The sequence below is a fragment of the Xiphophorus hellerii genome, chromosome 11 (genome assembly GCF_003331165.1).
Source record: "Xiphophorus hellerii strain 12219 chromosome 11, Xiphophorus_hellerii-4.1, whole genome shotgun sequence".
Taxonomy (NCBI): domain Eukaryota; kingdom Metazoa; phylum Chordata; class Actinopteri; order Cyprinodontiformes; family Poeciliidae; genus Xiphophorus; species Xiphophorus hellerii.
Window position 1 is genome coordinate 8550009 of NC_045682.1, and position 13940 is coordinate 8563948.

The following is a 13940-nucleotide window of genomic DNA, read 5'->3' on the forward strand; positions in this document are numbered from 1 at the left end:
GAAACCTGATCGGCATGAGCCTTCAAGAAGAAAGGAGTCCCATCTGAAATGGGCACTCTGCCTGCTCACCCAAACAAGAGGGCCACGGCATAGATGCTTCTTGTACTGAGCGGTGTGTATGAGTGTGCACAAAAATAAAAGGGTACGTGAGGAGGTGCATAATGGACATTTTGGCCGAGGCGCTGAGCCCTGGCACTGGATATCCAGGACTGAAAGGGGGGAAACAGGAGGCTAGCTCCCACAATAGTCAGTGTGAGAGTCCCACAGGGTCCACAATAGCAGAGCAAGCGGCTGTTGTCAGCGGCGACCTCCGAGACCTTACTGCTTGAAGTGATTTGATCCCACCCTTCAGCACTTCCCTTTTAGCACTGGCCTTTGACTAACGCAGGGATTATTAAAAGAGAACATTTTAGCTTTACAATATCTGACCTGTGTGCTTCAAGCTTAAGTAAAAGTACATTTAAGGCACATAAACTGAGTCATACAATGACAAACACAGAGTAGTGATCAAACCTGATGTAGATTTTAGTTTTGGTCAGCCTACTGTGCTCATAATGTTTTCTTATCTCTCCAAACCAAATCAGATCTGAAAATTCAGCCACAATCACAAGATCACCAGAGCATCTTGGCACAAAATGAAGAATCCCACCATGGAACTGGCCTCGGCTTTTACAACTCACTGTTGCTGTTATTCATTAAAGAAAAAGCAGGACGTTTAGTTGTGCAAAATAGCTTGCTGAGCAATCTCTCAGAAAGCTGGAGTGATTTTAACTGGAAAGGGGGACGAGGAGGGGCTATGTTAGGAAATGAGGAAGTGGGGGTCTCCAACCAGGAGGAGATTTAATTAGTAAAATCTCATTAAGTCTAACAAAATTAAGCGTAAAACAATCCTTGGCAGAGAATCATGGTGGAGATTCTGAGAGAGGAGACGCAGGGAAAGAGTGGGGAACACTTGGGGGCTGAGAGGACAAGGAGACAAGCTGTGTGATTATTTGGGAATGTGTGGAGGAAAACACAAATGTCTTAGTTTACAAGGCCTCTTCTGACTATCAGCCAACGACAGCCGTATGTTGTCTACGTGGTCTTATAAGTTTGAAGTCAAAAAATTCAATTTAAAGAGTCATTACATTAAGGACTGAATTACAATTGAGTTAAAGGACTACGTTGTATAAGAATAACAGAAATAGCTTGACTTTAGTAAAGACATGTCATATACTGTAGAGTAGGAAGTTGTTTCCAGTAAAGAATCTAAAGGAGTGATTCTGAAAATATGTCTGTAACAGTCTATGTTTGTCCAAATTCACATAATACATAGTTCAGGCTGCAGACGACAAGACTTTGCAATTTGTTTTTCTATTTGTTTTTGTTTTTTGTTGTAAATTGCAACTTAACTGGATGAAATTTAACGTGAACAAAACCAACTTTAGCATTCCGAGCGCATGATTCCAGGTTGTCCTCACAGGTGCTACGACTCCCACACATGTACTGTGAGTATTCTGTGAGCCGCATGGACTCCGACCGCACAGTCCATTGTCGGTTGAGAATTTTTTTAGTTGAGCGTACCCATTGCCTACATTTCTAGTGGCAAATTCCTTCTTTTTCCACAATCCAAAAGGGATACTTGCATGTTTGGCCACCACACACCTGTCAGTGTGGCACAGAAGGTGGCAGTCACGCAGCGCGTCCTTGAGCCCGACTCTCAACCTTATCAGCTCGGTGTCACATACAAAACAGCCAAAGCAAACACTTTCTCCTGCCAAGCAGTTTATTGTGGGACACTGGCTATGCGGTCGTAAAAATTGACCTTCGTTCAAACGTATCCGGCGGACGTCCACTTTGAGTCCTCATCGAGCACGTGTGGACATCCGCGAAGTGAAGTGCGCCTGAGTATGTTGGACACTTAAGATTACAGAATGGACTCCTGGGTTCACTTGTTCTGAGGTTTACTTGTATTCTGTAGAAAAAAAGAGCCATATGTTGAGAGCAATGGGGGGTTTCCAGACTCAAGAAGATTACCAGACTTTATATAGGTAGACAGTTTTTATTTCCAAGTACCAAATGTGTATATATTAGCAGTCCCTGCACAACAACCACATCACCATCATGAATGCTTAGGCAAGCAGATAGACCAAACCAGCTCGCTCATCCATGACTGTAGATGAAACATACAGTTATAAATAATTACAAATAAACACTTCCCCATTGTTAAAAAAAATATTACTGTCGCTTTTTATTTTCTACAAAAGTTTATGGGGTACACAATTATAAAAACGAAAAATAATTCCTTTCTGATTTTATTTTTGCTCACAAGGTTGTAGGATCTGAAAAAGCCCATCCCTGATTTTCTTTGGAGATTATTTCTCATTTAGCCAGAGCTTAAATTGTGTGCTTTCAGTCCTTCAATTTGCAATTAGGTGCCAACATGAGGGACCAGAAGACATTTAAATTTGAAGGCTTAATTCAGTCTGAACCACAGGGACGGCCATTAATATTCAAATCCTCCAAGAAAACAATTTAGCACTTTTTCAACTGACTGCTTATTGGCCAAATAGAGCAGAGGTGGAAAACAGCTCACAATAAAAATACTAAAGGAGGAGACACTCTCTTGAAGGATATGCTGATTAAAGCTATTATGTACAAACATATTAGAAAACTACATGATACGACAGCTTTAGAAAAAGGAAATATCAATCACTCAATAACTGCCTGAGCAATAATGTGATTGTGTTTGTGATTTGCTTAAAACAGACCAAATAGTTGAAGCATTGGTGTATCGATATGCTAAAAATAAAGGAGTAAAAAATCTAAACGTTTGCCCCCTTTCTGAATCAAAGAAATATTGTTTCTTTGATATCATTTATTTATTTGAATCACGGAACAGGAAAAGAATACTAGGTATTTTCAAAAACTTTTCAAACATTGCAACATTTGTTACATTTTCAGCTCGTCCCGTTCGCATTCACGCTGCACTGCGTTAAAGGAGCCACTCCAACCGAAAAACCTGTTCCTCACCTCTCCTGTGGCGGCGCTGCACCAAGAACTACCAAAGGAATCGCCACTAAACCTCTGAAGAAGACCAGCGCAACTTCCTGCTTCACAAAATGTAAATAAAAATTGAGCGGCAGAAGGACTTCTCCGTTGGTATACATTACTTTACTCATAAAACATTAACATTTTATTCACACATGGTCAGTTGAGACAGGAAAAATAAAACAAGACCATAAAGTAACACCAGATGAAACACCTGCAGTCTGGACAGAGCAGAAGTCCAAGCCCTTCATTCCAACACTCACCAGCTATTAAGCACGTCAAATATGACGCAGGTACTTTGCAGACAAGAAGCAGTGGCAGTAGCTTTAAGAGAAAGAGATCACACCCGTCCTCATGCTAAAGTAGATATTGTGTTGTTTGCTGCTGACTGAATCATATTTAAAAAAAAAATTAAACTGAAGTGCCAGTTCAAAGGGAGCAAATTAACCACGATTAAGATGATCTTTTGGTTTAACTGAGTCCCAGCAGGACAATCTTCAATTCTGTACATATGTAAGCCATTGAGCTTTTACAGATTATAGCTCTTTTCAAAAAAGTGGTAGTCCAAAGTAAATTTAATGGTTACTGAACGTACTACAATGTTGTTAGTAAAGAGTAGAATCAAAGATTGCTCAAGAAAAAGGCAACAGATAACTTACATTCAGCTGGCCCGCACCAAACATCCGAATCTCCAGTCACAGCCTGTGAAAAGATGCAAAGGTTCGCCTGTTTATAAGTTGTAATTATATCTCTTATTTTAACTTACTGCGAGAATCAAGGCTTGCAGGTCTGTGCAAGTCTGTAACAATGCAATCAAACATACTGTTATTGGGTTCACAGAGAGCAAGTAATTGTGAAAGGTATTGATAGATTCAACAGTCGGAATTAAATCTTCACCAGAGTGTCTACTCTTTTTGTCAGTACTGTAAAAATTTAAATAAATATTTCTCTAAATCTATTAAAAACACACAAGGGGGAACATACCTTTCATAAACACTTTCATTTACTGTTGCCCGATTTGTCTCGGTTTGCTTTAGAGATGAACATTTAAGTAAAAAAAAAAAAAAACATCTTAGTTGTGATGAAAAAGTTGATTTATTAGGATTGATTTAATATATTTTTTTTAAATCTTTTTTTTTTTTTTATTGAAATGTTGCCAACCTTACGGGAAGTCTTATTCGATTCAGAGGCCAATGTTTTTGTAATGCTAGCTATGCTAATTGCTAAAATAAGACGCAGTTTCAAATGTCAACTCCCAAAACATTTTGTCTTTGTTCTAAAAACACAGTACAGCCAGTTTTAAAGCAACCTCTCTCTTACACATAATCACATATCCACACACACAACATGTTACATCACCTCAGCTCATGAGCTAAATAATTGATCACTTATGGCAGAAAGATCAGGAAAAATGCTTTCAATACTCTTCTTTTATCTTCTGCTAATGTGGATTATGTAATCTAAAACAGCGGAGATCAATATCGGCAGTTCAACGCTTTCCATAGATCGAAAATATGCCACAAAATTTGGATTTTTCCATCTCTGGCTTAAGGAAAAGAAATTTCCTTCGGACAGTAAAACTTTATCCCCTTAAAACAAAGGATCATGTGACTTAGTTCTCAAAATGTTTTCGGATTTTTATTTAAACAAAGTAAATCAAATGATCAAACCCAAAATATTTCCATAACTTTCAAATGAAATTTGTGAAAACATGGAGGTCAGTCAGACTCAGGCTCGGCTGAGCGGTTGCCAGGCTGGCCACGTTTGAGCCACATGGTGAGCAAGTCGTGGCGCACATGTAAAGGATTTAAGTTCAATCGAGCATTCAGGGCCGGACACCTGATCTTTTGCTTAGAGCTCCACTTGAACAGTGGGAGTGTGGCCGGGCCTCACAGCACGCTGCCACCTCCTGCAATCTGCTAGCACGGAGCCTCTGAAGGGTTGGTATTTAACCAGTTCCTGCACATCTCAGTGGGGACTGCTCTGTGTGTGCGGTGGCTGGGTATGACCAGAGGCCCCACGCTGATGAGGAGGGGAGACTAAAATAGAGGCGGTGGAGATTATAAGAAAACAGTTCCAACATTTTTGAGTTTGGATTATTTCAAGCGGGTATTGGGGGGTTGTGTGTGTGTGGGGGGGGGGGGGGAGGGGGTAAAAATATATAATAACAGAAACTATATATAATTCATATTGGTTTTTGGGAAAACTAGGAAATTCTTTTGGATTTTTAACTATAATAATGTGAGAAAGTATGTGGAACTGCCTCAAGTTTTAATAAAATCTGTCAGAAACTGGACATGCTCATGTTTACTGATGCATCCCTTACAAAAGTGAAATTCACATGCGAGCACATGTGAATCACATGTGAATTGCATGGGATTTTTTTGTAAGGGACGACATACCTCCTTAAATTGAATAGTTACTATCAAGGAGAACTGTGTATATACAAATGGAAACTTTGGGATTTCTATTTGTCTCATTCCTAATTTTTTTTAGGGTTTAAGATTCAGTAGTCAAAGTTTAGAGATAAAGAAAAAGAAAAGTCCCCGATGTGGTTTCTTTGGAAAAGGGCCACTCAAATGTGAGCAGGGCTGTGCAGAAGAATTTCTAAGGTTTCTTTCAGCCACAAAGAAAACATTTTAGTCTCTCCATAATCCTTTCCGTAGTCCTCCCTAAGCCCCTTCCTCCCTCTGTCGTCCCTCCGACCCCTGCCTGAGATCCCACTGAAGTGCCTCCGTCTATTGAAACCTACCACACACACACGCACACACCAAAATCTTCAACTGTTCTTATCCATGACCCTTTAGGGACAGAGCCGACCTTCCTGTCCACATCAGAGTAAATCAGAGCAGGAGCCAGGGCACAGAGGGGCTCCCCCCAGGGGGCTGGAGGTCTAATCACTGTGTTCCTAACAGAAGTCACAGAGGAAACATTAGCATTCCTGAATCTGCTTCGCGTCGCTCGCACTGCCTCCGCACAAGTAGACCTGGGGACACACAGTGCTGGTCTGAGGTTTATATCCACTCATTGTGGGGATGAATGCCACACTGAGTTTGTAGAAGCATGTTTGAGTTTATGATGTGTGTCCTTTAATCCACACAGGCACAAATGTATACATGCTGGCTAACATACCCCAACAAATGTGTGGTTAAATGTTTTACAGTTGTAGTGAAACCACGTTTTGAAGCCACGGGAAAAGTCTTGGGGAAACTCTGACTGTCTGGATATTTTATATTTTCTTCACATAAATGCTTCATTTAGATGAGCTGCCTTCTTGACACAGACTCGCCTTTAGGCGTTATCCATAAATTTACAATCAGGTTCAGGTCAGAGCTTTACAGACACTTTATGCTTGCCTACTTCATCCACCGCAAAAGCAGTTTGGTGTTTGTTCTCCTGTTGGAACATCTTTGTGGACAAGTCAAATGCCGTGGGGGCAAAAAAAAAAAAGGTTTATGGTCAAATGAGATCAAGAATGTTTGAAAGATTCAAAGCGAGCCTTTCAACCAAAGAACACCACTAATTGTCAAACATGGTGGAAGTAGCATTATGCTGAGGCTTTGTTTTTCTGGAAAATAGCACAAAGTGGATGTAAAATGAAGAAGGACACATCCAGAGTTTTTAAATTCCTCTCACAACAGCAACTACATGATCCCAACTTGGATAACGCAGAGTTTTTAACAAATGAAAGATCCCAAACACACCAAAACCCAGAACAATTCAGCAACTCAGATAAATGTAACACACATGGCGACGGCGAGGTCATGTAAGGTTTTACCGTCACTAGAATCATCTCCAGCTTTGCTAGGCAAAAATACTAAGAAAACTAGTAAAAATATATCAAAGAAATCTCTGAAACACCATCGTTAACCTAATTCATCAGGTTTTTGCCTTTTGGCTTGTGGGATAATACTATTGTTGTTTGTTTAATCTTTTTATTTTGGCAAAACATATATTAAGGAAAATATCTTGGAGACAAACAAAATACTAGAATACATCAGTTTAATATTCAACATTGTAATTGCCTAATATTTAATTTACCAAGGAGGAGACAGCTGTCTGCTGGAAGACTTTATGGTAAAAGGATATGTATTAAACATTATATTGATTAAGATTATATTGATTTTTTTTCTATTTGTTTATTTCTGGGTCGCATTGTGGGGAAGTGTAAAACACCAAGAAGCTCAATTGCTCAGCTTTCATTTGGGGTGTTTGCGTGTGTGTGCGTGTGTGTGTAGGCGTGGGGGTGTGTGTGTGGGTGTGTACTCCCTCGGCCTCATGGGCTGTTCAGCTTCGTCTCGCACACATTCATATCAGTTGAGCTGAAAATTCTTTCAGCGTGAACGTGTGTGACATGTTGTCTCTATGAGTTCAGCAGCATATGAATCAGACATATAAAAGAAGGAAAAGTGTGGGGAAAAAACAAGCTGAAGATTTGGGCTAGAGAAAGCAACTCAAGATGAATAAACATTAATGTGTTTTTTTTTTCTCTCTCTCAAATGAAAATAAATGATCAAGGTCTGGAGAGTGATGCTGAAGTTGTTTCTTTTCTCCTTCAGGAGTTATTTAGCCTAGAAATGGGTGGATAACGTCGCCTCTGCATACACTGAAGGTTAAATATCTATTTATATGAAAAATTTTTCTGCTCCAACATAAACTCACAGAAATGAGCAACTGAATAGTTTGTTGCCAGCAATCAGATGCATGTTAGTTTATTGTAAAGACTTTTTTTATGTACTTTTTCTTTTTCTGCTTTTTCCACTCTGGCACAAAACGACACGTTGGCTTAAATCCATTACAATCATGAAGGTGTGAAAGTCCAACTGAAGTCGCTATCAATCCAATTAGCAGCCTGGTTGCTAATTGCTTGCAATTAGAGATGTTGCAACCAGGATTGTTTTGTCCCTGTTGAGTTATTTAGGGTTACGCATTTCTTATACTGCAGTGCCTTCTTCTTTTTTTTCACATTTTGTCACATTACAACCCCAAACTTCATTGTACATATAAGTGACCAACCAACACAAAGTAGTCCCGAAAAGCGCCACAGCACTCTCCCTAACCTGTCTGTTTGTAAACCAATATTCTCTAAAAACAGCTGAACTAGACTGAATTATTAATTAGGCGATTTGTGAATGGAGCTGATTGTTCTACGTATTATTTAGGGGTATCGGATCCAGGGCGACTGAATCCAGTTTTCTGAATTTAATTATTAAAAAAATTAGGAAAGCCACTTAATCTTGGTCTGTCACATAAACTCCATATAAAATGTTTTGAAATCCGTGGCTCCAAGAACACAAAATGTGAGGCAAGGCACTGTAATAAGATCACTTCACTTGCAGTTGAAATTATAGTTGCGTAATTTCAGGTGAAGTTAAATAAATCTAAAGAAACCACAAGTCGGGAGCTGCTTTATAGATGAAATGTGTATCTAAATGTTCCTCTTCCTAATGCAGGTTGGAATGCAGTTGCTCTTGTCATTTGCATGAAAGGCTCAGAAGAGTAAGGCAAGCTCACTTGATCAGTTCAGTTTCTCTGCACACCCAAAACCAACAGGAATAACTGAATATTCACAACTTCCTGCCTAAATGTTGTATGCAGGTTTGATAAGGGAACAGGTAACCTCCAGACGGATGCCTTCAATCCATCTTGGTTCGGTTGGAGGAGTTTTGGGGTCAAGGTGTCAGGGGAGGACCAAAGGACCTGTTCCCCCACAATTCCTCCGCTTCAATAGCCCCCCAGCTGTTTAAGGGCTTCCATAACAACAGCTGCGCAGAGGTTTAGTGGCTCATGTTGCTATGACAACTGCAGGATCAATTGGCATGCACAGACTCTTCGTGCTAATAGGAAAAGTGACATTAAGCCACAACTTCATTCCAGTTAAACAATGGAAGTGAGTAATGGTGCTAATAAAGAGACACAAGGAGAATGTAAACCGTGAACTGCCAATTGCAATAATCTCGAGCTCATTCTGACACTCGTTCCACCAAACAACTCCAAACATGCATTGAAAATGACCTCAGTGGTGACAGAAATCCTTTCTAGGTTCAAACAATGCATGCTAAATAGGTCTTAATGCCCGGCAGCTGCATGTGCTACAGATCACTGGCCGACAGGATGTACAACAATCAGAAATATTTCTGTTCGCCTCGCAAACAGGATACTGGGTCACTTGGCCACTGTAGCAGTTCCAGAGCGGCTTCGTGGGAGGGACGCAAGCCCCAAACTGACTGCTCTAGATGCACAGGTTGTGATCCATGTGCATTTCCATTATAAAAATCATTAGTTTGTTGCTGTTTGTATCTGGTTGACTGGTTTCCAGCTAATTCCTGGCAATTATTTGGGACCTGGGATGGGAATGCAGGTACTCCCACAGGAGTAACCTGAGCCGCCACAGTATCAGTGTGGGTGTAAGCTCAACATTTAATGAGCACATGGTTGATCCAGGCAGCTGTGGCAGACAAAACACCGTGAAAACCTCCCCAACCAAAGGAAGCATGCTGCACCGCTGCCACACACAGCGACCAGCAGCACAGGAGGTTCCCGAACTTCGTGTCTCTGATCTTTGCCTGATACTTGACATTGATTATTTCTCCCGTTCTCACAGAACATGATATTCTCTAATGAACAATGAAGGGGGCTGTCTGTAGGATGGAGGGGGGCAGACAGGAATCTACAGCTAAAAATACCCCCACCGTGATGACTCAATACAGACTGAGCAAACACAAAGAGACCTGTTAATTTCCTCCTGTCTGGGCTTTGGGTGACGGCTTCGGAAAGGAACTTCCAGTCCTCATTGGCACAGATGGATTCCTTAATGAATCTGACTGCATTAGGGGAAAAAAAGAACAAAAACAACATACGGGGCACTGGGTTCCAAAACAGATTACCCAAATGGAGGGTAATGATGTAAAGAAGATTTATAGGCTACAAGAGCTCTTAAGGTGCTTTGTGAGGACATGTTAGGTGGTGGTCGGCAGGGTTTGCTTTCTGGTGATGATCACAATCATCTGTGGAGTGTAGACAACATCTACAAGTTCGAGGCCACTTCAGGTTTCTGTTATTAGCCTCCTTCCTGGCAGTGTTGCTGAAGAACTGATTGTATTTTCAACTTTTGGTAAAACTGTGAGCCTTCCACGATAATAAATTCTACTGGATGATAAATTGCCCCCGCAATTACTGTGATAAACAATAATATTGCTGTTTAGAGACCTTTTTAAAATAATATCTTGAAAATGCCACAATAATACAAGTTTGTCCTCTCAAAGACCAATAAACTTTAATTTTGTGAAGAACACTTTCCACTGGAACCGGAAGATATTTTAAATATCCCGATATAAAAACAAACAAAAAAAAAATAAAACAAAACAACCAAAACCATTAAATAAAATGGAAATGAAAAACACACACAATGGACACCATAAATAAAATGGATTACGATGTTTCTGTAAACAAAATTGCCCCTCGTAAAATATGAATCGCCACAATGGAAATTATCGAGCTCATTTTAATTGAACATGCAATTATAATAAGCAATTAATCGATTAATTGCTTATTGCGATGTGCTTAAGTGAGAGCTACAGTAAAGCAGTGTGAGCTAATAGTACGCAGGAAGCTGTATATTTTTAAATAACTTATTTGCAGTTTTGTGAAATGCATTGTTTTTATTTTTATTTTTCCCGATAGTTACACTCCTATAACCTCGTCCCCACAAAAACTTTGACACTTCATTGTTGCCCTGCTGCTTCATCGCTACATGACGAAGAAACTACATTTCTGGCTTCAGCTGTTGTTAAACATGGACCCAAAGTGAAATGGGATGAGTCTTGTGATCAGTAATTGTAGCATCAAAATGTGTGGCAACCACTGAGTACATTGCATGATTGCTCATTTCAATTGGTAAAACAAGAACTACAATTTGCAGTTTGGCTGTAACCAACCTCCAGAGAAAGCTACTACGTGCTTCTGGAAGGATTTATGCAACAGATTTTAGTAGTAGGATTTTTCATCAAAGACGAAGGAAAAATACCCTACACCATACTGAGCTACAAATAACACAAAAACTGATTATCAAAAGTAGATTGATTCACTAACGTACTCTTGTATTATCATTGTAATAATTAAATATTGCAGGTCTGGTCTTTATGTCTCTGGAAGCTTAGAGACTTACAATCATAGTCAAAATAAGCTATCAAAGTTAGATTAAATCTTCATTCATCATCCATAACAGTGAAGTAGACAAAGTAGCTAAACATGCTGGTATACGCAGGTGAATTACTTCAAGTTGTCCTTGTAATCGACCAATGAAGCTGAAAAGTTACAACCATAATTCACAACAAAGAATGTTGGGCTACAAGCCTTACGGTTGTAAGTTTGCCCATTTATACAGACTTTCTGAGAGTACAAACTGATGAAACTACCACGAGCTACCGAAAGACGAGGTCCGCTGCAACAAACATGTTTTTGTATTTGTTCTATAGTTGTTATTTCGCCCACAGTATTATTTATTAGTTTATTTAGTCAGTTTGAACTGAAAGTTTGTCTAAAAAAAACACAAGCTTAAGGCTTTCCTTATATGACAGATATTAAGGTCAGTGTAATCCTGTTTGCTCAGCCCAACATCCACGTCTTTCCGCAGCGCAAAAAAACCTCAGCAGGGACTTTCAGAATTACACATTTATCAATGTCTGCCGGTGTTATTGGATTTCAACCCAACTTCCCCAATGTAATAAAAGAAATGTAAGTCATAAGATTTTATGTGGAGAAATAATTATGTGAACATGCACTTCAACACTATTGCTCTCTCATTCTCTTAGAAAGATTCTTACAAATTTAGGCAAGAGGTTCTCCAGCTGAATTTCAGTGAAATCCACCAAAAGAATAATTTGAGCATTTCTTATTCTTCCCATTTTTGACATGAAATAAATCGGTGCAGTCAAAAACGTTTTAGCACTTTCTCAGTCAGAAAAGACCATTGTTACTGTTATAAGCGTGCGGCCGGGCAGAAAGTAGGCAGTATGTTAGTGCTGTGTTGGACCTGCTAACCTGGGATCTTATTTTATGTTCTGTTAATGTAATAATAATCTGTTAATAATTCTGAGTAACTCTTTTCAGTATGGAGATAAATAACCCTTTCTCTCTCTAAAAATATGAGAAAAGAAACAGCATGTAGGAGTCTAGTCAGTTTTCTTTGTGAGAAAGGCCTTTAGATATAAATGAATAGAGTGGCTATTCGTTGTGATTGTGTTTCTTGAACAGCTGTCTCATTTCTGATAGAATATGTTAACTACCTAACCCTAACGGGTAAGGCACATTCCCTCTGTGCAATGTGTTACAACTACTCTGGTCCACAACACAAAAGTCATTTTGTCACATTTTTTTTTTTTTACTTTGAGAAAAGTATCTTGAATATAGAAGTGTCAAGCACAATTAATTAAGACTTATTTAGCTAAGGTTAAAAACCTGCAAACTTAAGAACCAACAGGGAGGTACATTCTTGTTACATAAGTTATTTTAAAGCAAAATGAAAACAAGAAAGAGTTTGTTAGCAATTTTCCCAAAATTCATATTTTCTCACCTTCCTAAAAATAATGGTCAAGTCAATTTCTGCCAAAAGCCATTTTTGGTTTGTGCCTAAATTCATGTTTGGCAAAAAAGGGGGTGATTTATAAATTTAAAAAAAAATCAAAATCACTTTGGGCAAAAAATGATTTAGGCCATTATTTTGGAAGGTTGCAATTTTCTATTTAAATAAAGTTGCCTCCTGTAATCCTAGCGCTGCTTGTGTTTCATTTCGTAATTATGCTCCTCCACACTTTGCAGCTCTCTGATAGCAGCCAGCACGTCCAAAAGTTCTATGTGAAAAATATTTGCAGTGACATAAATCAGGAGCCAATCAACGAATGCAGCTTGTGCCACCTCTGAAGTGAGACTGCGAGACGGAGAAGAGTCTGTCCCAGCTCAATCTGGCCTGACCCGGGTTTTTTATGTTGTCTACATTAAATATAACGTTGAAGAAATTTGAGTTCGTAATTTGATGCTTTGAAATTTGGGCCTCTGTTTCTTTAAGAAGCTTCTGCTCTTTCTGACACGCTGCCTTCAGCACATCGTCACAGCAGTGCTTCTCATGCTGTTTGCAGCCATTCTCAGAAGCGTTTAGCGAATTAGAATTACTTTATTCATCCCAGCAGGGAAATTATTTCGCAGTTACAGCACACGACAGGAGCTGCGTCTGCAGGCACATTTATCAGGCAGCCACCGGGAGTCGAACCCGCGATGTCCGCGGGTCTAAGGCCTCCAAATGTGGGGCGTGCTAACCCCCTGCGCCACAGCACGCCCCTTTCAGCAGAGTCACAGTTCCAGTTTGCTAATTGCCACCTAGCTAGTCTGGAGGAGCTGAATGGCAGAGGCACAGGGGAGGGAAGTCTGACTCGAGACTGCAGGTCAGAGGAAGAGCTTTCTAGAAACCATTCAGGGTGAACATTTAGGTGGCCCTGAATGGTTGCCACGGGAGATTGGAGGATTCCTCAAACATGCATGAAATAATTCAAAACATGCATCACGGATGCATAACATTACATAATGTCCCTCGCGCCCTTAACAATTCATCACTATTTGCAAAGCTTGTAAAAGTCTGTCAGTTATTCATGAATACGTAGCAAATGTTTTACAATAGAGTGAGGAAGAAGTCTGTCTAGTGAAATGCAAGCCCTTCAGATAGAAACCTAATTGGTACAATGTTGTGACAAACCTTCACTGAAAATGCATATTTTCTTATTTACTTGCAAAAGAAGATCTTACTGCCTGCAGTCATAAAGTCCTCAGTGGAAAAGCTAGAGCTAGCTTGCTTCCTCTGGTTTGAGATGACTGGTAGTTTGGCTCATAACTGATTTTCTTGTGGTTCTAGTTAATTA

The 13940-nt window shown here is 39.7% G+C and overlaps 1 protein-coding gene across 3 annotated transcripts in view; it reads right to left on the reverse strand.

Annotated features, from left to right (window-relative positions):
- Window positions 1-13940, reverse strand: part of LOC116728593 (pbx/knotted 1 homeobox 2) — a 94806-nt gene that overhangs the window by 60628 nt on the left and 20238 nt on the right. For 2 of the 3 annotated variants that reach the window (XM_032576817.1, XM_032576820.1), the window contains exon 2: window positions 3690-3732. The exons of the other annotated variant lie outside the window; for it this stretch is intronic. The gene's annotated coding sequence lies outside the window, so the exon portion shown is untranslated. The remainder of the gene's footprint in view (window positions 1-3689; window positions 3733-13940) is intronic. 3 annotated transcript variants of the gene reach the window in all.